General features: G+C 37.5%; 1 pseudogene across 1 annotated transcript; it reads left to right on the forward strand.

The window, feature by feature from the left end:
* Nucleotides 1-4,052: 4,052 nt before the first annotated feature.
* Nucleotides 4,053-23,442, forward strand: LOC309858230 (mitochondrial import receptor subunit TOM20 homolog pseudogene; annotated as a pseudogene). Its single transcript has 2 exons — nt 4,053-4,185; nt 22,831-23,442. The product of its transcript is annotated as a mitochondrial import receptor subunit TOM20 homolog pseudogene (transcript).
* Nucleotides 23,443-25,618: the final 2,176 nt, after the last annotated feature.

The raw sequence follows: 25,618 nt of genomic DNA on the forward strand, positions 1-25,618 counted from the left end.
CTATGTATGTGTTCCACTGGATAAGAGGAAGATAAATTGTTCTTGAAAGGTTTTGTAACAAATTACACCCCAACAGCAACCATGGTCTGAGAATCCATGCTGTTATCCATCCTTGCCAAAACATGTTAGTGTCAACGTTTTTGAATTTTCCTGATTAAAAATAAAGTTAAATACTTTCATATATGCTTACTGAACTTTTGTGTGTCTTATTTTGTGAAGTCCTGTTTAAATGTTTTTCCCATTTTTCTGTGGAGCCTCTGCCTTTTTCTAATTTATTTATAGAAGTTCTTTATATTTTCTTAATATGAATCCTTTGTATATTATATGTATTAAAACTGCCTTACTCTCTGGGTGCCTGGGTGGCACAGTTGATTAAGCCTCAAACTCTGTATTTCAACTCAGGTTGTGATCTCAGGGTCCTGGATCGAGCCCCATGTGGGGCTCTGTGCTCGGCACAGAGCCTGCTTATCCCTCTCCCTCTGCTCCTTCCCCCTATGCTCTCTCTCTTTCTCAAATAAATAAAATAGTTTTTAAAAACCTGCCTTACACTCTATGGTTTGTCCTTGTACTGCTTTATTGTTGTCTTTTTTTTTAAGGAATAGAATTGTACAATTTAAGTACTGTTCAATTTATTGTCTACAATGTTTGTATAGTCTGTTTTAAATAATTTCCTCTATAATAAAGTCATGAGACTCTTCTCACTTATCCTCCAAAAGTTTATAATGCTGCCTTTCACACTTGGGTCTTCAATCAACATAGGAATGCATAGTGTGGGGTCAGAATCAAATTTCATCTTTTGACCCATATAGATAGCAAATTTTCTCAGCCCCATGAATTGAAAAGAGAGTTTCCCCACACTGAACTGTAATATCACATTTTTTCATAAACCAGATAGCTACATATATGTGTTTTTATTTCTGGACTCTCATTCTGTTTGCCTATTCTTGCAACATGCCACCTTAAGTACTATAATTTGGGAAAGTCTTGCCTTCTTGTTCTTCCTCAGAATTATTCTTAGCCCTTTACATTACTATATAGGTTGTAGAATCAGCTCATTACACATACATACTGACAAATCCCTGCACCCCCAAAATATATAACACATCAACCTGTTAGGATAGTGATTGACAATACACTGAATTTATAGATAGATTAGTTTGGAAAGAATTGATATATTTTAAAATTGACTTTTCTATTCCATGAATATAGTGCAGCCCTTCAATTTAGTTAGGTTTTCATGTGTGTGTGCATGTGTGTGTGTGTGTGTGTGTGTGTGTGTGTGTGTGTGTTGGCAGGGGGAGAGAGAGAAATTGAGATAGATCTACCCCCACATATCTTTTCATCCATCCATTTATGAAGTTTTATAACATTCTCTATAAATATCTTACACGTATTTGGTTAAATTTGTTCATTGACATCTGACATTATTTTTATGCTGAGGCAAATACAATCCCATTTTCATCTTCTATTCAATTGGAATTTATATGCTATTTCTAAAAGCACTTTCCTAGCAATTAAAAAATATGAACAGCCTTTTTCTTTTCTTTTCTTTTTTGAGAAAGAGAGAGAGAAGGAGAGAGCAGGGTGGGGATATATGGGAAGGGGCAGAGGAAATGGAAAGAGAAAGAATCTTAAGCAGGATTGATCTCACAACCCAGGATCATAACCTGAGCTAAAATAAAAAATCAGATGCTCTAACTGACTGAGCCCCCCAGGCGTCCCTACACACAACTTTTTAAGACGAAAATTAACTAGCATTCCTAATCTCTACCAAGATGATGCAAGGATCCTAAGATACTTTATTTCAGTCCTCACTCATATATTTAAATTGCTTTTCAATTTTATAAAACTTGAGTATTATTGTTTTATGCAGTCAGTGTTTATTTACATTTATTCATTTCTTTACATTAAAAAAATCTTCATTTCTTTTGTAGCTTAGATCTTTCATCTCTGATCATTTTACTTATTCTGAAGTATAAATTTAGAATTTGCTTTAGTATGGATCATGGCAAACTCCATCTTTTTGTTAGTTTTTTGGTTGAAAAATGAATTTTCCTCCCTACTCTTATTTTCTGGAAGATATTTTTTCCTGGGAGAAGTATTTTATTTATTTATTATTTATATTCATTTTTTGAAACATTTTGTTTTCCCAAGTAATCTCTGCACCCAGCAAGGGCTCAAAATTACAACCCTGAGATCAGGTGTCCTATGCCGCACTGACTGGGCCAGACAGGTGCCCCTGGGAAAAGTACGTGAGATTGTCAGTTGTTTCTTTCTGTATATGGAAGATACCATTGCAATGTTCCATGACTTCTATTGCTGATAAGAAGTCTACTGGAAGTTTAATTGTTGATCTGCTGGAGGTAATTTGTACTTCTATTCTGGATGGTTTTAAAATCCCCATTTTTGTCTTTGGTGTTGCCGTAATGAATTCACCATAGTGAACCTGTAGTTCACTAGTCTGTGTCTAGAGTTGGATTTCTTTTTAATATACTTGGAATTCGTTGGTTGCTTTATTCCATGGATTGGTGTCTATCATGCATTCTGAAAAAAAAAAAAATGAGGCATTGTCTCTTCAAATATTATCTTTGCCCCAGTCGCTCTCCTTCTCTCCTATTCTTGTGAAACTATGATCAAGTTTGCTTTAGATCTTTTAATTCTATCCTTCATTTATCTTAACCTCTTTTCATATAATCTTTTTGTCTCTCTGTATTCATTTTCTTTGTGGATAATCTTCTTTTAGTAACTTCCAGTTTTCTAATTCTTTTTCTAATTTGGCTCATCTGTTAAACTCACCCAATGAGCTTTCCACTCCAATTTTTGTATTTCAGTTGTAGAACTTACATTTGGTTCTTCTTCATATTTTCTATATCATTCAAAAATCATTTTCCCATACACTGCAGATGTTTTAAGGGGCTTTAATTTCTTGAAATAAAACAGTTGCTTTATAAACAAAGCCTGATAATTATAAAATCTTTTATTGCCATCAGGTTGTAACTGCCAATGATCTCTTGAGAATTGTTTCCTTGTGTACTAGTTTTGTTGTTGTTGTTGTGATGAATTATTTTCCTTTGAAAACTAATTGTGAGAATTATTTGAAACCTATCCTAGAGAGACAGTCCAATCAAAAAGAATTTGTATTTGCTGTAATAAAATTCTTAGGCACTACTAATTGCAAACACTTTCTATTATATGCACAGCTTGACATTTGGGAGAAGTTTTTTGGGTAGTAAGAATATAGGTTGCAAATCCATCTATTAACTTTTTTGTGGTTGTGATATATCCAAGACAGGCAATTTCTCAATGTCAGCGCAAATTTTCTGATGTATTCTATGGTTTGGGTTGGTTGTATTTTTATATGTCCCTGGCTTTATGGAGGAAGAGTACCTCATTAGACTCCCCATTAATTAGGCCCTAGATTTTAACTTCTGGATTTTATGTCCTGTAAGAAATATAAATGGCCCTTTTGCCACAATTTCACTATTCTGCTTACCTCTCTGGGTGTACACTTTCTTATAGTGTATAGTGTATAACTTCTCTACTCAAAATGCTAACAAAACAGGAGGCTTGGTCCTGAGACACTAGGAAACAAGCTCAAGGAATAATATCAGCCCATGATTTAACTCTTTGAAGAAATAATCTTTGTTTCCTCCTTGGCTCTTGAAGATTGGTTAACTATCATGAATGACACAATAACTATCTGGACCAGGAAGTTCACACCATCAGACTACCTCAGTGTAAACAAATTGTCATTGATGTTCTTCACTCCAGAAAGGCAGCAGAACAGGAGACAAAAGTTTGGGAAAAACTAGCCAAAATGCATAGGACCACAAGAGATGTCATCTTTGTATTTGGATTCAAAACCCATTTCAGTGGTGCCAAGACAACTGACTTTGGTATGACTTAGGATTCCTTGGATAATGCAAAAAAAAAAATGAACCCAAAAATTGAGTTGCAAGACAGAGGATGCATGAGAAGAAAAAGACCTCACGAAAACAGTGAAAGTAATGCAAGAGCAGAATGAAGAAAGTCAGGGGGACTAAAAAGCCAATATGGTGCTCGCAAAAAGTGAACTGGAGATTCAACAACAGAAGGAGAAACACTTGGCAGTGACTTCATCTGTGGTGATTGTGCAGATTTTTGATGAGAGATTTAATAAACCAGAAATTAAAGGAAAAAATGAAAGTATCCTCATGATCCCTATAATGTACCAAACCACAGCAAGGACAAACACCCACCAGAACAAGAGATGTGAAACATCATCTCAAATAACCAAACTATTTACTAGTAAATGGGTACATTCCTATTGCAACTTGAAGGTACATGCTATAAAATAAATAAACTATGGATTAAAGTCATTTGGAGAATCCACAAGCACTTTCTCCAAGAAATGCTTCTCCAACCTAAGTAGAATTTTTCTGATTTAATTCTTTCTCATCTTTAAAGCTTTTCTAGTTCCTCTCAGTATTTGTCTGACTTGACTCTCAAAGTCTTTCCTTTGGAGTGTGCCATAGCAATTATGTTACTCAAGGTCAGGTGATAGGTGACAACTAGGAGAGCTCAGGTCCAGGTCCTGGCTTCACCATAATTCCAAAACTCCTTTGGTTAATGAAATGCAAGTCTGATGGATTATTATTTCTGGATCTTGACTCTGTAAACTGGATTAGCCCTTGCAGTCTCTGGACTGCTACAACAGACTAGAAGGCTAAGACTTGAGCCCTATGGGCTAAGTGCCTAAGGGCACTTTTGGTCACTTACTGCCCACTAAAGTGGGTTTATTCAAGAGTGATAATCTTCTGAAAGCTAAACATGGTGAAAAAGCTAAGTGTATGTAAACTATGTATCTGTACCCAAAACTAATATTTGTAGATGTGAAACTAATTTGTTCATTATTTTTTACAGAGAGTAGAGAAAAAAGGTTTAAAATGTGTGTGTGTGTAAGTGAAGAAATGCCATTTCTCCCCTAAACTGTGCAAAGCTATAAATCATACTATTTGAGACAATTGTGCATGTATTTACTTCCTCTGAATTATATTTTCACAACACAGTTGCCAAGTTGGTCTATTTCTACTGCAGAGAGTAGTGCCTGGAATTTGTCAGGGTACCTCTGCTATTACTCTGTGGGTTGTGTGGTTGTCAGGATTACTTTCAGTGTGTATGCGTGGGAAAGGCGCTTGCGGTGGGTGGGAGGTAGGCAGAGGGAGAGGCAACAGGAAATATGAAGAGTAAGAGATTTACCTAAGAAGAATATTTTCCAAAAGAAAAAAAAAAGGAGAAGAATATTTTCTTTTCTTTCTCAGAAAGAGTAAGTCTGGTAAAGAAATATAGTGTATAAAACAACAAATATTTAGGAAAAAAAACCTCAAATTTTTATTTTTTAAAAGACCAATTTATAATATTAAATTTCATGCTGTTAATAATTCTTGAGTAAAACAATTTTATGTATAGCATGACTAATTTCTTATATCAGGATTTAGTAACAATAACAGAAATTTACAGCTGGAAGGAAACTTAGTACTCTCCTAGACCTTGCCTTCATTTTTAAGAAGAGAAAACAGAGCTAAAAGGTTGACTTGCCAGAGGTCATAGTCAGTGATAAAAAGGCTAGGATCCTGGTCTCATCATTTCCTCTCAGATGTCCTTAACACAAATAGTTTTGAAATATTAACTTTTCCAATTTGCAGAGCTTTTCATTTGAGCTCCACAACACATTTTCACATAAATAATATTTGTAGGAGATATTATAAGCATTGCACCACATCCCAACATGAACATATTTCAAATCTGTACCTCTCTACTTTTAATTCATTTTTTTACTAAGAACAGTTAAGAAAAGATGTTTCTATATAGGTATATATTAAGAATGCTGCCTTAGACTATTCTTACCAATTTCATTAACATGAAATACATCTGAATTACTACAATTTTAAAAATTTACAACAACCATCAATCTCAAAGATAGACCTATTTTCTAAAAGTCATACCTTCTAAAATCAAGCAAATTATGAAAAAGGGGAAGCGAACATGAATCTTTTTGAAAATTACCCAGCACTCTAATTGAAAGTCCTTTACCCTTCTACCATTTTTATTGTTTTTCATCTTTCCCCCAAACTACATATAAATAATATGAGAAAAGTTCTTCCTCAATCCATACAAAGTTTTTAAGCAACAATGTAATACTACTTCATTACAAGTCCTCTGGGTACAGAATCGTTTGCTGTGGACATGGAACAGACCGACGGAAGTTTCAGTCTTCGAAATGCTAGCTCAGAATAAAGACCAACATGTGGAGGATGATAAACTAGTCTGGATCCCCTTGATAAAAAGACCAATTTTCAATAAAAATATGGTGAATACATTTGTATGTTTAAAAATGCACAACTGTTTATGTTAAAAATAAAATAGCTTTGGGGGGGAAACCTTAATAACGAATTAATAGAATTCATAGCACAGTTTTTATAAGAAAATATTTTCTAGGTTCCTTGTTTGGAGGCTGGGAAACTGTCTTCCATTTGTCATGGATAATGGCCACTGGCATAAAGGCAACATGGAGGCTCAAGGAATAAGCCCTCCTCTCCAGAGGAACACAGCATGAGCACAGTACAAAGACAGCTTTAGTTATGTCTTCATAAGTCAGATGCTCAGAATCCATAATACCTAGACTCCTATTACTGTTGAATGGGACAATCTATAATAATGTGATCACAGTGATTATAGGTCTGAAAGGGATAAAATAACATTTTGTCCAACTCATAAAAATCTTACCGGTCATGAACATCTAAGTTTCTAGTTTATGTCATGTATGTTCCAAATCTCATCACCACTGAAATTTTAGGGTATAGGTATTATCATCCTCATTTAGCAGATGAGAGAACTGAAAGACTAAGAGAAGACAAAACTCTGGATGATTGACACATCTCCAAAGGCAAGAGAAACAAAAGCAAAAATGAACTACTGGGACTTCATCAAGATAAAAAGCTTTTGCATGGCAAGGGATATAGTCAACAAAACTAAAAGGCAATCTATGGAATGGAAGAAGGTATTTGCAAATGACATATCAAATAAAGGGCTAGTATCCAAAATCTATAAAGAACCTACCAAACTCAAACCCAACAAACAAAAATTCCAGTCAAGAAATGGGCAGAACACATGAATGTTTCTCCAAAGAAGACATACAAATGGCCAGCAGACACATGAAAAAAATGCTCATTTCTCACCAACGGGGAAATACAAATCAAGACCACCACCAGATACCACCTCACACCAGTCAGAATAGCTAAAATAAATAACTTAGGAAACAACAAATGTTGGTGAGGATGCAGAGAAAAGGGAACCTTCTTACAGTGTTGGTGGGAATGCAAACTGGTAGAGCTACTCCGGAAAACAGTATAGAGGTTCCTAAAAAATTTAAAAAGAGAGTTACCCTATGACCCAGAAATTGCACCACTAGGTATTTAACCAAAGGATACAAACATGGTGGTTTGAAGGAGCACCTGCACCCCAGTGTTTGTAGCAGCCATACCTACAATAGCCAGAATATGGAAAGAGCCCAGATGTCCATCAACAGATGAATGGATAAAGATTTGTTATGTGTGTGTGTGCATGTGTTATATGGAATATCACTCAGCCATCAAAAAAGAATGAAATCTTGCCTTTTGCAATGGATGGAACTACAGTGTATTATCCTAAGCGAAGTAAGTCAGAGAAAGACAAATACTGTATGATTTCACTCATATGTGCAATCTAAGAAACAAAACAGATTAACATAAGGGAAGGGAAGGAAAAATAAAACAAAATGAAAATGGAGAAGGAGGCAAACCATAAGAAAGGCTGAACTCTAGAAAAGAAACTGAAGGTTGCTGGATGGGAGGTTGGTGGGGGGAAGGGGTAATTGGGTGATTGGCATTAAGGACATAACCTGATATAATGAGCACTGGGTGCTATATGCAACTGATGAATCACTAAATTCTATTTCTAAAAATAGTAATACAGTATATGCTAACTAAACTGAATTTAAGAATTAAAAAAAGTCTGTGATTCCTTTGCTAAGATGTGCTGAGCTCTATCACAATTGTGTGACTTAAATGAGCTATAAATTAGTGTTCATTCTTTCCTATAGATAATTCTCATTGTTCTTTAGTGTAAATTAACCGAGCCTTATTAAGTGTGGCTAACTGTCAGGCTAAGGATACACAGACAAAACCAAACCCAGAGACCCTCAAAGAGCTCAAACCAGTGGAGAAGTTTAATATGTAAAAAACCTGTTACAGATGAAGGTGATTGCAATGAAAAGATCACACAGAAGTGGGGTGGTAGCATGGAAGAGTAAAGGATTAACTTCATTTGAATTTTCTGGGGAAGATTCGAATAGAAGATGACTTCTGAGGGGCACCTGGATGGCACAGTCAGTTGAATACCGACCTCCTGTTTGCACGTCAGCTCATGGTCTTGGGGTTGACGGATGGAGTCCTGTGTCAGACTCTGCACTAAGTGAAGAGTCTGCTTGAGTTTTTCTTTCCCTCTCCTTCTGCCCCTTCTGCTCAGGCTCGCTCACTCTAACTCAAATAAATAAATATTTAAAAAAAAAAAAGGGATGACCTCTGAGATTATTTTTGAAAGATAAATATGAATTCACGAGATTGGGAAGGGCCAAAGAGCATTCCAAGCATTTGGTAGGTCCTGGAGACTTCTCCCTCCTGGCATGTAATTATAAGCTGTCCCGCACTGCTGGTGTATAAAGTAAGAGTGGGGCCTGTGGGACCTGAGGCTGAAGAGGCAAAGGCAGATTAAAGAACCTCACGTGTGCCTGTTACAGTTTGAATTCAGCATAAAGCCAGTAAGGAGTCATTGGTGGGTTTCAGTTCTTGGAGATAAACTATGTATTATATTCAAGTTTGAAACTGATGATGTTGGTAACAGATGGATTAACCAAACACCCTAAAAGGGCCTCTAGAGATCATACATGATCTGGCTCCTTTGTATTTCTCCAGCTTGATTTTGAGTCATCCTCTTCTGTCCTCTATCTGGTAACACTAAACCACATTCGGTTCTCTTTTCTGGGCATTTGTACAAGTGGTCCCTTTGCTTGGAAATTCGTTCTTTTCATTGTGAAGGTCTAACTCTTCAACTTATCTTTTAGAGCTTAACAGGAAGATAATTTCTGTTGGAAAGCTTGCACTAACCCTCATAAATTGGAGCTACCCATCTACCATGTGGTACTTAGTCTGCTTGTACTTCCCTTCTCAAAGAACTTACTTCACTGTCACGTGACCAACTGCCTGTTGATTTTCTCTCCAGATACTGTGAATTTTCTAAGGGCAAGCTTAAAGGCCTGTGTATCTACAATACCTAGTGCAGCCCTGCAATACAGACAGTGTTTGAAAAATAGCTCTTGAATGGGTGCTGAATATCAAGTGTGCAGCTAGCAGTAGATCAATTGGGTGACCAATGATAAAGGTCTGAACTGAAGAGGGTTAGGATCACTAAAACTTGGTGACTTGCCAGAGTTAAAGAGGAAAGAAAAAAAGGAAAAAGATTAAGTAGTGAAGGATAGTTACCAATTTTTAAGAAAATAGGTAGGACAACACAACCATGGTTGCCTATAAACTCTCTCTCTCTGACCTCTCTCCTATTGCTCCTACCTCAGTTTTCCCAAAATGCGAGACATACTCTTGCTTCAAAATGGACAACTGCTGTTCCTTCATCCTGGAAAAATATTCCCCAAATGTCCCCATGGCTTGCTCCCTCACCTCCTCAGATCTTTGCTCAAATGGTAACTGTATAGTGATGGCTTCCCTGAGCATCCCACTTAGAATTATAACCCTATCCGCATCTTGGCTCTCCTTGGTCCTCTTCCCTCCTCTATTTTTCCCCACATAATTTATATCAGACACACAACATATTTATTTGCTTTGTCTTTTCCACTACAGATGTGTTCCCTGAGGGGTAAATATTTGTTAATTTGTTTACTTCACTACTGTACCCTCAGGGCCTAGGACATAGTAGGCATTCAATATATGTTTAATTAATGATTGAACAAGTGAATTAACAGTAGCATCAACATCGGTACAGAGTGGGGAAAAAGTATGCAGAAAATGATTATGTGCACTTTTAAATATGCTCAATTAGAAGAGGTCACTGAGAAGAAAGATAAAATTGGAAGAGTAGCAGGGGGACCCTGGGTTTGCTTTATCCCTCAAACAGAGGAGCTCAACATCAAATCATTTTGAACAACTAGGAAATAGATTGGAGTATTAAGAAAATAATCTGCATAACTGGAGGGAGAGAAAGTGGCAGATGTGAGGTTTGGAGCTATGAACTAGGGGAGAGAAAAGCTGTGGTGCTGGGAAAGGGAGGGAGCCATTTTTTTAGAGTGAAGCCAGGGAGAGAGGGAGAGGGCAGGAGAAAGAACAGCATATAGGGTTCCTGCAATATGCTGGGGTGAGGGGATCCCCTGAATGGCACTGAGAGAAATCACTCCCCCTCCTGGAGTACATGTGGAAGAGGGATTTTGCTTTTCTGAGGACAAAAGGCCCCCTAGGAGCCACTGAGTGGCTGTTTAGCAGCAGGGGACAGAAGCATGTGTAGAGGGCAGATATGCTGGTCACAGCTGTCCACTGTGGGGCCCAACAGACTCCACTTCGTGTGACTGCCTTTATGGGACAGAATGGTGCTGGGCAAGCTGCAAGCCTCTCCTCCTAGGGAGAGAAGCAGGTCCACACCTTGCTGGGTCCTTTAAGATTTGGAGTTTTCAATACCAGCCATGGGACAAAGATAAAACACATAACTGTGGCATAGGGTGTGCAGATGGCCAGGCACAGGGAAGTTGAGGTGCAGTGATATGATGAAAGCCTGGAACACAGGAGAAGAAGCTGTTCACTTTTTTATCAGGGCCTCCTAAACAGCAGCAGCTGTGAGTTTTCCCCCAGGTTGAGAGGGTGGGGTGATAGGATCTTCCACACATTCCCTTCCCCCCACCACCATGGTTGGACTTAAGAGAGAAACAGAACCTCCAGGGGAGGCTGGAGTCCCTTACACCAAACCCTGCCCTTGTGCACCCAGCAGGGGCATGTTTCCTAAGGCAGGTCTGACTGTGAACCAGCACAGGGGGCCTCTCCCTCAGAACAACATATGCTGCCCCACATGTACCAGGTCTACTAATCACAGAGTGCTCTAAAGCATCAGCTTCAGTTCTGGTGGAAATAGGACCAGGTTTTCTTTTCTTATCAAGATAAGCAAAAACTAAAGGAGTTCATGAACACTAAACCAGCTCTGCAAGTAATACTAAAAGGGATTCTTAGAGCAGGAAATAGATACGAAAAGTGACAGGAACTTTTTAAACCATTTTTAAAAGGAACACAGACAATCTACAGGAACAGCGATTTTACAAGTAATACAATGGCACTAAATTCATATCTATCAATAATTACTCTGAATGTAAATAGGCTCAATGCTCTAATCAAAATACACACGGCTTCAGAATGGATTAAAAAAGAAAAAAAAAAACCCAGCAAGATGCTGCTTACAAGAGACTCATTTTAGACCAAATGACACCTCCAGACTGAAAGTGAGGGGGTGGAGGACCAGGCTAATGGACACCGTGCTAATGAATCATGCTAGTGGACATCAAAAGAAAGCTGGAATAGCCATACTTACATCAGAAAAACTATATTTTAAACCAAAGACTATAGTAAGAGATGAAGAAGAGTACTGTATTATAATAAAGGGGTCTATCCAACAAGCTCTAACAGTTACAAATATTTATACCTCCAACTTGGGAGCAGCCAAATATATAAATCAATTAGTAACAATCTTAAAGGAACTCAGTGATAATAATATGATAGTAGGAGGGGCCTTTGACACCTCACTCACACCAATGGACAGATCATCTTAAGAAGATCAACAAGGAAATAATGACTGAATGACACACAGGACCAGATGGACGTAAGGGACATATTCAGAGCATTTCATCCTAAAGCAGCAGAGTACATATTCTTTTTGAGTGCACATGGAACATTCTCCAGAAGAGATCACATACTGGATCACAATTCAGGCCTCACCAAGCACAAGAAGACTGAGATCATACCATACATATTTTCAGACCACAGTGCTAGGAAACTTGAAGTCAACCACAAGAAAAAATTTAGAAGGACCACAAATACATGGAGGTAAAAGAACATCCTACTAAAGAATGAATGGGTTAAGCAGGAAATTAAAGAAATTTTTAAAAAAATTGGAAGCAAAAGAAAATGAAAACACAACAGTCCAAAACTTTTGGGATGCAGCAAATGCAGTTATAAGGAATTTTATAGCCATATAAGCCTTTATCAAGAAGAAAAGTCTCAAATACACAACCTTAACTTACACCTAAAAAAGCAGGAAAAATAACAGCAAATGAAGCCCAGAATCAGCAGAAGAAGGGAAATAACTATGATTAGAGCAGAAATAAATGATACACAAGTAAAAAAAAAAAAAAAAGTAGGACACATCAATGAAAGTAGGAGCTGGTTTTTTGAAAGAATTAACACAATTGTTAAATCCCTAGGCCAGACTTACCAAAAAGAAAAGATAAAGGACACTAATAAATAAAATCACAAATGAAACAGGAGAGCCCACAACCAGCAATAAAGAAATTCAAATAATTACAGGAGAATCTTATAAGCAATTATATGCCAAAAATCTGGGAGAAAAGGGTAAGTTCCTGGAAATATATAAACTACCAAAACGGAAATAGGAAGGAATAGAAAAACTGAACAGACCCATAACCAGCAAAGAAATTAAATCAATCATCAAAAATAACCCAAAACACAAGGTCCAGGGCTGGATGACTTCCCAGTGGAATTCTACCAAACATTTAAAGAAGAATTAATACCTATTCCTCTGAAGCTGTTTAAAAAAGTAGAAAAGGAAGGAAAACTTCCAAACTCATTCTATGAGGCCAGCATCACCTTGATTGCAAAACCAGACAAACACCTCATTAAAAAGAATTACAGACCAATATGGCCAATGATCATGTGCAAAAATTCTCAACAAGATTCTACCCAATCAATTTCAACAGTAAACTAAAAGGATTATTCACCAAGATCAAGTGCAATTTATTCCTGGGCTACAGGGTTGGTTCAGTTTCCGCAGGTCAATCAACACGATACACCACATTAATAAAAGGATAAGAATCATATGATCCTCTCAACAGACGCAGAAAAGCATTTGAAAAAAATACAGCATCCTCCTCGAAAAAAACCCTCAAGAATGTAGGGATAGAAGAACATACCTCAACATCATAAAGGCTGTATACAAAAGACTAAGAGCTAATATGATCTTCAATGGGGAAAATTGAGAGCTTTACCCCTAGGGCAGGAACATGATAGGGATGTCCCCTCTTACTGTTATTGTTCAACACAGTCCTGAAAATCCTAGCCTCAGCAATCAGACAACAACAACAACAAAAAATAAATAAAAAACATCCAAATTAGCACAGAAGAAGTCAAACTTTCACTATTCTCAGACAACATGATACTTTATGTAGAAAACCTGAAAGATTCCACCAACAAATTGCTAGAACTGATATATGAATTCAGCAAAGTCACAGGATACAAAATGGACATTCAGAAATCTGCTGCATTTCTATACACCAATTATAATAAAACAGCAGAAAGAGAGATCAAGGAATCAATCGTATTTACAATTACATCAAAGACCATAAGATACCTAGAAATAAACCTAACCAGAGAAATAAAAGTTCTGTACTGTAAAACTAGAGAACACATATAAAAGAAACTGAAGAAGGCACAAAGGAATGGAACAACATTCCATGTCATGGATTGGAAGAAAAAATACTATTGTTAAATGGTCTATTCCACCCAAAGCAATCTACATATTCAATGCAATCCCTATCAAAAATAACACCAGCATTTTTCACAGAGATAGAACGAACAACTATAAAATTTGTATGGAACCAGACAAAACTCTAAATAACTAAAGTGATGTAGAAAAAAAAAAAAAAAAAACGCTGGAGGCATCACAATTCCGGACTTTAAGCTCTATTACGAATCTGCAGTCATTAAGACAGTATGGTATTGGCACAGAACAGACATATAGATCAAAGGAACAGAAAAGAGAAACCAGAAATGGACCCACAAGTGTAAGGTCAACTAATCTTCAACAAAGCAGGAAATAATATCCAATGGAGAAAAGACACTATCTTCAAAAAATGGTGTTGGAAAAAACTGGACAGTGACATGCAGAAGAATGGCACCAGACTACTTTCTTACACCACACACAAAAATAAGTTAAAAATGGATGAAAGACCTAACTGTGACACAGGAAACCATCAATATTCTAGAGAAGAACACAGGTGGCAACCTCTTTGACCTCAGCCATAGAAATTTCTTAGTAGACATATCACCGGAGGCAAGGGAAACAAAACAAAGATGAACTATCAGGACCTCATCAAGACAAAAGCTTTTGCACACTGAAGGAAACAATCAACAAAACCAAAAGGCAACCGATGGAATGGGAGAAGGTTTTTGCAAATGACATATCAGATAATGGGCTAGTATCCAAAATCTATAAAGAACTTACCAAACTCAACACCCCAAAAAACAAATAATCCAGTTAAGAAATGGGCAGAAGACTTGAATAGAACCTTGTCCAAAAAAGTCCTTCAGATGGCTAACAGACACATGAAAAGAGGTTCAACATCTCGCATCATCAGGGAAATACAAATCAAAACCAAAATGAGATACTACTTCACACCTGTCAGAATGGTTAAAATTACCAACTCAGAAACAACAGGTGTTTGTGAGGGTGCAGAGAAAGGGGAACCTTCTTGTACTGTTAGTTAAAAGGCAAATTGGTGCATCCACTCTGGAAAACAGTATGGATTTTCCTCAGAAAGTTAAAATGAGAGCTATCCTATGACCCAGCAATTGTATTATTAGTTATTTATCCAAAGGATACAAAAATTCTGATTAGAAGGCGCACATGCACCCCAAGTTTATAGCAGTACTATCAATAATAGCCAAATTATGGAAAGAGCCCAGATGTCCATTAACAGATGAATGGATAAAGAAGATGTGGTATATGTACAATCGAATACTACTTGGTATCATCGGAATGAATGAAATCTTGCCACTTGCAATGATATGGATGGGACTAGAGGGCATTATGTGAAATAAGTCAGTCAGAGAAGGACCAATACTATGTGATTTCACTCATATGTGCAATTTAAGAAAAACTGATAAACAAAGAGGAAGGGAAGGAAAAATAAAATAAGATAAAAAACAGAGGTAGGCAAACCACAAGAGACTCTTTAATGTAGACAAGAAGCTGACAGTTGCTGAAGGGGAGGTGGGTGGGAAAATGGACTAGATGGGTGATGGACATTATGGAGGACACTGGTTTGAATGTGAACTCGGTGTTGTATGCAGCTGATGAATAACTGGATTCTGTTCTTGAAAGCAGAGCCACATTCTATGTTACCTAACTTGAAATTTAAAAGAAGAAAGAAAGGGAGGAAGGGAGGGGCGGACAGAAGAAGGGAGGAGGAAGGAAGGATGGAGGAAAGAAAGAAGCAAAGGAACAAAGGATATAAAGTAGTGCCCAGAAAAATAAGTAAATGGTTCAGAAACTTGCAAATGTGTTTAACTAATTCTAAAGACATGTCCATCACAGTTACATGTACCATTTTTCAACCATTAGTAGATTAGTAGAGATTAAAGATTTGGAAAAGACCCACCTAATTAATGTTTTTGGGTTAAAGACACAATACAAATGCATACCCACATACCATATAAATACTTAAGGCTATAAATGAAGCAAACTCGTAAAGAAAATGCATTCCTTTCTCTCACTTTAAAAAAGAAAGAGGGCTCTGAGCAATACAACTGGTGCTCAGGGAAAAGGTTTCAGCTAGTATAAGAAGCATTATCATACTCATAAACAATGTGCATGGGAAAAAGAAAAAATTAAAAAGGTATAGAAATTGGGAAACACCAATATTTAAGGTTTTGGCAAAGGAAGAAGAATAAGCAAAAGGGGCGCCTGGGTGGCTCAGTGGGTTAAAGCCTCTGCCTTCAGATCAGGTCATGATCCCAGGGTCCTGGGATCCAGCCCCGCATTGGGCTCTCTGCTCAGCGGAGAGCCTGATTTCCTTCCTCTCTCCCTGCCTGCCTCTCTGCCTAGTTGTGATCTCTGTCTGTCAAATAAATAAATAAATAAATAGATAGATAAATAAATAAATAAATAACCAAACTAGGGGTTAAAAAAAGGCTAAGAACACCACCAGAAAAGGAGAAAGGAGAGAATTTTAAGAGGTTCAGTAGTTTCCAGTGTAAGACAAACTATAATAAAGGAAGAGAAATACCCAGAGTATTTCATAATTAGGTTACTACTGACTTTAGTCAATGCAGTTTTAGAGGATCACAAAGTAACAATGACGAATAACCACCACTTATTGAACAATCACTTATAGGTATATTCAAGGGGGTGATTCAAATGTACTATCGCTAATCTTCCCAACCACATTACCAAGTACCTCTCCTATTATCCAAATTTTATAGAAGAAAACTTAGGCTAAGTAAGATGAAGTGTTTCATATGTTACAGATGAACAAAAAGTGGAGGAGCTAAGGTTTGAGTCCTAGTAAAAATATACCTTATAAAATGTTTTGTTCATATGACACTCTTGATGTAAATTCCACATGCATAAATTTTTGAGGTACAAAAATCTTGCCACTTTAAAGACCAAAAGTCACATATTTTAAAGATCTTTAAAAGAATTGTTAAAAAACCTTATACTTGATCATTTAGGAATGCCATTATGAATGTCAATTGCTGTATTTATGCCTTTGGGAACAGTTGAGTCGTTTAGATTTTTTTGCTTTTATGATGAAAGGCACTATGAATTTTTTTTTTTGTTTTTGAGAATCTGTGTCTTCATTTTATGGTGTTTTTTTTTTTTTTTTTGCCTATGGGCTAGAACCATGCTAAGTGCTATACATATATCCTCTCAGGTAATCCTCACCATAACCTTATGATTTAAGTTCGAGTATAAGGAAAAAGAGGAGAGAGTAAATAACTTATCCAATGTCACATATTCAGTCCTAGCAGAGGTTTTAGGTCTCTGAGCCTCCAACTCCAATGCTCTTAATCTTAATTCTGACTCAGCTGTTTTCCAGGGTGATATGCCAATGAGGTCCTTAGTCACTTTGCAGATAGACCAGATTTCCGGATAAGTATTGCCCTAAATGAACTCTGAGATATCCAACTTCCAAAAATTTGCTGTTAATTGGGGGAAAAAAAGTTAACCTTTTAGATATTTGGACAAATGCTAACAATTTAAGAAAAAAAGAGGTAGCATCAGTATTTGTGAGTACTCTGTCATAATAGTTTAATAATTGCATTAATTTCCAATTTGTTACCAAATTACCATAAATTCATGCTTTAAAACAATGCTTTTTATTACCTTGTTGTTGTATAGGGTCAAGTAACCTTGTATAGGTCTCACTGAGTTAAGGCTGGGGACAGCTGCATTCCTTTCTATGGGCTCTTTGGGGGAACCTTCCTTTTCCAGATTCTTGAGATGGCACATCTTCCTTGGCTTATGGTTCCTTTCCTCCATTTTTAAAGCCACAAGAGCAGAATGAGTCTTTATCACATGAAATATATTTCACCTTCTTTCCTGCACTCCTCTTGCTCTTTTAAGAACCCCTGTAATTGGGCGCCTGGGTGGCTCAGTGGTTTAAAGCCTCTGCCTTCAGCTCAGGTCATGATCTCAGGGTCCTGGGATTGAGGCCCGCATCGGGCTTTCTGCTCAGTAGGGAGCTTGCTTCCCTCTCTCTCGATCTGCCTCTCTGCCTACTTGTGATTTCTGTCTGGTAAATAAATAAAACCTTAAAGAACCCCTGTAATTACACTGGCCCCACCTGTATAATCTAGAATACTCTCCCTCTTAAGGTTAGCTGATTAGCAACATTGACCCTATCTGTAACCTTAATTCCCCTTTGCTGTGTAATGTAACATACTCACAGGTTCTGGAGATCAGAACATAGGCATCTTTGGGGAACTTGTATTCTGCATACCACAGTAAATAAAACAATTCTCACCTATAGCATAGTATGTTCCTATGATTGGAGAACAGGATGGAGAACATGTGTTCTCCAATTCTTTTTCTTTTTCTTTTTTACCAATAGAAGGAGAGGGAAAAAGATACTAGGCTGATTGGGAAATACGAATTTGGATTATACTATTTGCAGAAATATTTAGGCTGAATTTTTAAAATTTATCTTGCAGATCTTAAAAGTAGTCTTCAGATATCCTCAGTCTAGGCAATAAAACATAGGGGCATATGCTATGGTCCGGAAAGGTGCTTACTTTCTATAAAAGTTAAAGTATCTGTTCGTTAGTCTTCATTCATCCCTTCACCCTTTGCCCTTGCAATTTACACTTTCACCCTTCCTAGGAATGTCCTTTGGCCTCTAATTTACATATATAACCAAAATTCAAGCTATCTGAATGTAACCCATCTTTGATATTAGTGATTCCTCATACATGTTAGTGAAGCCTGCGGATTTTCAGAGCTTTTTCTATACTTTCGAAAAACTAATTATTCCAACTAATTTTTCCAGCCCTAGAATCACATGAAGGAAAGCCACGAGTGGAAAAAGTTTTAGTAACATTTTCTTATCAAAGCTCACCTTCCTTGGGGCGCCTGGGTGGCTCAGTGGGTTAAAGCCTCTGCCTTCAGCTCAGGTCATGATCCCAGGGTCCTGGGATCGAGCCCCACATTGGGCTCTCTGCTCAGCAGGGAGCCTACTTCCCCCTCTCTCTTTGCTTGCCTCTCTGCCTATTGGTGATTTCTGTCTGTCAAATAAATAAATAAAATCTTTTTTTTTTTTTAAAGCTCACCTTCCTCTCTTTCCCTAATATGTCCTCCAAATTCTCAGAAAGTAACCTAATATTATTCCCACTTTCATTGTAATAAGTTGAACAAGGAAGACTTGCTAACCATAAATATTTAAAATAATAATTCACAAATTGCCAAATAATTATTAAATAATAATTATATACTAACCTTTATTTATTTAAACTTTATGTTTCTAGTACTCTTTTTTTTTTAAAGATTTTATTTATTTATTTGACAGACATCACAAGTAGGCAGAGAGGCAGGCAGAGAAGAGAAGAAGCCAAGCAGGCTCCCCGCTGAGCAGAGAGCCAGATGCCCAGCTTGATCCCAGGACCCTGGGATCATGACCTGAGCCAAAGGCAGAGGCTTTAACCCACTGAGCCACCCAGGTGCCCCTAAAGTAACCTTTATTACAATGCAACAAAAAGAAACTGCAGAGGAATAAATTTAAAACAATAAGTTGTATCAATATAAAGAAAACACTGAAACTCTACTAAGAAAATAGAACATAAATGGAATAACATACCTTGCTGTTAGAATGAATATTGGAAGGATAACAACTCTCTTAAAATGAATACATTTTTACTTCACAAAAGTAGAGTTGTCCCAGACCAGCAGCATCAACATCACCCTTTGAATTTTAGGATACACAAATCCCAAGCCTCAACTCAGACTCAGTGAATTAGAAACTCTGAAGGTGAGGCCCCACCAACTATGTTTTAGCAAGCTTTCCACAAGATTCTGACGGATAGGTGCAAAAATCTGAGATTCCTGTTTTAATGTCATTTTTTAAAAAGATTTATTTATTTATTTATTTATTTATTTATTTATTTATTTATTTATTTGACAGAGATCACAATGAGGCAGAGAAGCAGGCAGAGAGAGAGGAAGGGAAGCAGGCTCCCGGCTGAGCAGAGATCCAGATGCCCAGCTTGATCCCAGGACCCTGGGATCATGACCTGAGCCGAAGGCAGAGGCTTTAAACCACTGAGCCACCCAGGCATCCGTTTTAATGTAATTTTAACAAAAGTAACAACGTAAATTTTTCCTCAACAGGGAAATAGAAATAGACAAGCTGATTCTAAAGGTCATATGGAAAAATACCCATTAAAATGTTGGCACTACAGGGGCGCCTAGGTGGCTCAGTGGGTTGAGGCCTCTGCCTTTGGCTCAGGTCATGATCCCAGGGTCCTGGGATCGGGCCCTACATCGGGCTCTCTGCTGAGCGGGGAGCCTGCTTCCTTCTCTCTCTCTCTGCCTACTTGTGATCTCTGTGTGTCAAATGAATAAAACTTTAATTAAAAAAAAATGTTGGCACTACAGAAAGGACAAATTGGCAAAGAAATCAATGGAAAAGAATAGAGAGTCCAGAAATATTCTCTCTACATAAAGGAATTTAGTACCTAAGAAGAGTGGCGTTTTAAATCAGAGAGGAATGATGCAGAGACAACTGGTTAGCACTCACAAACAATAAGCCACCCAAATAAATAACTAAATGGAACAATAGGTTCCTGGAAGAAATAAGAGATGAAATTTTTATAAATGGAGCAGAAAGACTGGAAAATCTGACTACTTAAAAAAAATTAACAAAGAAAAAAGTACTGTAAACCACACCATGTGACCAATAATCAGGTAGAGAAAAGAATATTTGTAATATGTAAAACAGACCAAAAGTCCAACGACTCTAACTCACAAAGAGCATTACAAATTAAAACTCAATAAAGAAATGAGAGAAGGATATGAAAAGAGATGCTGTGTGTGAAGCAATGAAGACTCACAAACATATGAATATATGAAATATATGAGAAGGTATTATAAGAGAAGAAAAGTAAAACAATAAGGAGAAATTTTCATCTTTGAAATTGGCAAAACATACTTGATAATCCAATGTGGCAATGAGGAGAAACAGCATTCTCCTTTACCACAAACAGAAGTATAAACTGATGAAACATCATTGAAGGCAATTTTCCAACATCCATCAATATCTGAAAACAAACACACCTTACATTTCATAGTTAGGAACTTATCCTTCAGTAATAGCACACGTGGTCAAAGAGATGTAAATGCCATGGTGTTCATCCCATCATTGTTTGAAATAACAAAATAGTAGACCAATCCAAGTGTCTGTTACTAGACAATGTGTAAATAATGCCCTATTCATCTTACAATACCAACAACCACAATAACAAACTGAAATAGCTCTATGTAGCAACATCTAAGGTAAATTACCAAGTTTAAAAAATGGTGAATAATAGAGAATACAGTATATTTCTATATGTATAAAAGGAAATACAGATCTTTTGTCTCTCTATATACATGCTTCTCTAGGCATGTATTTATGAAAGACACACAGTAACTGTTAACACTAGTTAATATTCTGGGAGTACCTGGGTGGCTTAGTCGTTAAGCATCTGCCTTCGGCTTAGGTCATGTACCGGGGCCTGGGATCAAACTCTGCATTGGGCTCCCTGCTCAGCAGGAAGCTTGCTTCTCTGCTTCTCTCTCTCTCTCTCTCGTTCCCCCTGCTTGTGTTAACTCTCTTGCTGTCTCTCTCTAATAAATAAATACACAATCTTTAAAAAAATATTCTGTTTGGGATCCAGGGTCGAGGTGTTTAGGGTAGAAACCTTATTTACAACACTTTTTTGTTCTATTTCTACTATTTGAATTGCTTTTTATTTATTTTTTTTAATTTCACTATAGTGGATACACATTACATTAGTTTCAGGTGAAAATAGTATAGTAATTCAACAACTGTATACATTATGCTTTCCATACCACAAGTATAGCTACTATCTGTCCCCATACATTGCTATTACAATATCATTGATTATATTCCCTACACTGTACCTTTTATTCCCATGACTTATTCATTCCATAACCGGAAGCCTGTATTTCGCACGCTCCTTCACGGTTTGTTCATCCCCGCCCCACCCCCAGCCCTTCCCTTCTGGCCACCATCAGTTTGTTTTTTGTATTTATAGGTCTGATTCTGCTTTTTGTTTGTTTATTCATTTTGTTGTTTAAATTCTACACATAAGTGGAATCATATGGTATCTGTCTTTTAAAAAGTAGAGCTTAATGTTTGGAATGGTGGAGTAAAAGCAATAGCAACAATGGCAAAACTGTCAAAATCATCTTTTTACAAACTCTGCAAATTGACTTCAGTTAGTTATCTCATTTTTCTCTTAATCCCATTCCCCTATCAGGTTCTGGAGTAGCAATGAAAACAAAGAGCCTCACCACTCTGGTAGCTGGATAAACTAGCAGCCTATCAATACATATAGGATTAGGGTAGGTTTAGAATTCCCTGAAATGTCCATACCTAAAGAACTGTCAATATTTGCCTATCTAGCATCTCACCAAACGATTCCATTTTGAAGGCATTTTATTTCATGACTCAAGAGCTGCCTCTGTGCAAACAGTGTTACTTTGGAGCACTTACGAAAGAAAATCAGTGGCAATTAGTTAGCACTGAAGCTGTTGGAGGGAACTTTAACGCTTGGGGCTAATGAGAGGCTGATCAAACAAACACAAATTAAAGGGAAAATTGAAGAATTAAGATGTCCACATGGAACCCTGAAAAACTTCCACATATTCCTGGGATTCTAGAGGCTCATGTACATGCAAAGAGCTTAGTGCATGACCATGAAAGGCTTGAGAAGGCTCTGAGCTCTCTTTTCTGGCTGACTTTGAGACTCTGTGCAAGCAGAAAGTGAAGGCTAAGGCCAAGGGACGGTTGTGAACTGCCCGGTGGAGCACTAAGGGAACGCCCCGACAAATATACCAAGCCCCTCAGCAAAGGTTGAGAGACTTCTTAGTTCAACCTCCCATCAATCATTGGCTGACTGCTAAGGCACCAGAACAGAGACTTCAGTGCCCACACAACAAAGAACGGACTTTACAGAAAAATCACTTAAAACACAGAGAGCAGCTTTCCGCGTCTCCCGCGGCGAGCGTCCGGTCGCAGCGGCGTGGCCTGCGGCTTCCCGGCCCACAGCTTCTTCGCCGGCCCCGCCGCCGCCGCGCTCGCTCCCGCGTCTGGGCCGTGGGAAGGTGGTGGCCGGAACAGCGCCGTCGCCGCCGGCGTCTGCGGGGCTCTCGTCGGCGGGTACTGCATCTACTTCGACCGCAAGACGCCGAGTGACCCCAACTTCGAGAACAGGCTTCGAGAACGAAGAAAGAAACAAAAGCTTGCCAAGGAGAGAGCCGGACTTTGCAAGTTACCTGACCTTAAAGATGCCGAAGCTGTTCAGAGATTCTTCCTTGAAGAAATACAACTTGGGGAAGAGTTGCTAGCCCAAGGCGAGTATGAGAAAGGTGTAGACCATCTGACAAATGCAGTTGCTGTGTGTGGACAGCCACAGCAGTTGCTGCAAGGGTTACAGCGGACTCTCCCACCACCAGTGTTCCAGATGCTTCTGACCAAGCTTCCAACAATTAGTCAGAGAATTGTAAGTGCTCAGAGCTTGGCTGAAGATGATGTGGAATGAGAACATGTCAACATAATCTCAATTAAAAATATTTTTAAAATCTTAAGTTGGAAGATGAGCAGCTCTGGGGGGAAAAGGGCAAATAGGCTTGTTACGGACTGTCCTACACTGAAATCTACCAAAGTTAATTTTTACTTTGTGTAGATCCATTTGTCTGTTTTATTTATTTTTCCCAGTGAAAAGTGTATTTTGGTAGAAAGCTTTTCATTTTATAAATACACTGAGTTACCAAAATATCATGGATTTTATTCCTAAAACGTGCAATTAAAGTGTACATATAACATCACATTACTTAGATTAAAAATACTCAGTGCTTAGTTTTGAAAGATAGGCCGAAAAAGTATAGGAGAAAGCTGAAGAATGCACGTTCTTTTTAAGCTCGTACATTTGCTCTACATTAAAGAATTGGATGGAGTCTATCAAAACTGAGCATTGAAATCTTTGAGAGATTATTTTTTTCCTTTTAATCTCTTAAATATGACGTGAGAAGTGCTGCTGTGTTGTATTAATTCACCTCCTCCCCGTGTATTTGTCATTTTAATCGGTGGGCTTAATGTGTTCTGGATATTTATCGTATTTTAGATGTATGTAGTAAATAGCACCGGGAGTTAAATCTATGTACATCCTTTATCTAGCCATGTGAGCCTCAGTAATTACTGTCTACCCTCTCTCCTCACTTAAAAAATGAGGGAATTGGTCTGCTAATTCAGGGAAGTGTCCCTTTCAGCTTTTAATTCATTTGTTTCTGTTAAGCACCACCATCTCCTGAGGGATATATTTGTTTGGACAACCAGGCCTTGCATTTTTTTATACTCTGAAGTTTGCATGCTTGCCTGACTTAGTATTTCTGAACCGATTCCCCCACCCCCACCCCCCCTTTTTTTAAAAGATCTAACTTGTGTTGGTTTTCACTGAAATCATGCGGTTCTGTCATTACTCTTGTAAATCTGAAACTTAACCTTAAGGGTAACTGGGATGATAAACTTGTAAAATGTTTGTTCCCCTTTGCTTTTATCTTCAGTGTATCTCCTTAATCCTCCCTCAATCTCATTCATTTATCTTGTTATGATGAGAATAAGGTATAACCTTATGGCTGAAGACTTGGAAAGAATGAAGGTGTTCTCGAAATAGTAACATGTTATCTGCAGTCACAGGTTGAACATTAGGTCTGAGAATAAAGATCCTTGGTACTTAAAAAATATATATATATCATAAATATCCAGTTTCAACAACAACAAAAAAAAGAGATTATAATCAAACAAAAAAGCATAGCCTATAAACAGGAAAAATAGCAGTTAACAGAAACTGTCCCTGAGGAAAACCAAAAGTTGGATTTATTAGCCAAAGATTTTAAAACACCTATAATAAATAAGTTGAAAGAACTGAAAGAAATCATGTCTAAGAACTATGGGAAAGTATGCAAATGATGTCTCATCAAATAGAGAATAACAATAAAGAGATATAAATTATTATTCCTTTTATTTGTAAAAGATTTTATTTTTAAGTAATGGTCTACACCCAGTGCGGGGCTCAAACTCACAACCCAGAGATCTAGAGTCACATGCTGTACTGACTGAGCCAGCCAGGCACCCTTATTATTTGAAATCAAAGAGAAATTCTGATGTTGAAAAGTATAACTAAAATGAAAAACTTCTCTAGTCTGAATAATATATTTATTATTTATATAATATAAATGTAAATATAATAATATATTTATTATTTACAGAAGAAAGAATCAGTTAAGTTGAAGACAATGAACTGAATACAGGTCAATTGAAACTATCCAGCATGAGAAGGAAACAGCAAAAGGAATGAGGAGAAATTAACAGAGCCTCAGACACCTGAGGGACACCATCCAACATCCCCAACATGTAAAATGGGAGTCCCGGAAAAAGAGAGAAGGACGGAGTGGCTGGGAAAGGTGGGAGAAAGAGAGAGAGAGAGGAGAGAGAGGAAGGAGCAGAAGGAATATCTTAAGAAATAATGACTAGAAACTCTCCAGATACAACAACAACAAAAAGAATTAGTCTTAGAATTCAAGAAGCTCAATAAACTCGAGTACAATAAATCAACAAGATCTACGCTCAAACATTTCATAGTCAAAATGTCAAAAGAAAAGGACAAGAGACAATCTTGAAAACTGCAATGGAAAATATGATCCTCAATAAAAGTAAAGACTGACTTCTCACTAGAAACCACAGAGGCCAAATGGCACTGAGATG

This window comes from Mustela nivalis (assembly GCF_964662115.1).
Source record: "Mustela nivalis genome assembly, contig: HAP1_SCAFFOLD_2061, whole genome shotgun sequence".
Classification (NCBI taxonomy): Eukaryota; Metazoa; Chordata; class Mammalia; order Carnivora; family Mustelidae; genus Mustela; species Mustela nivalis.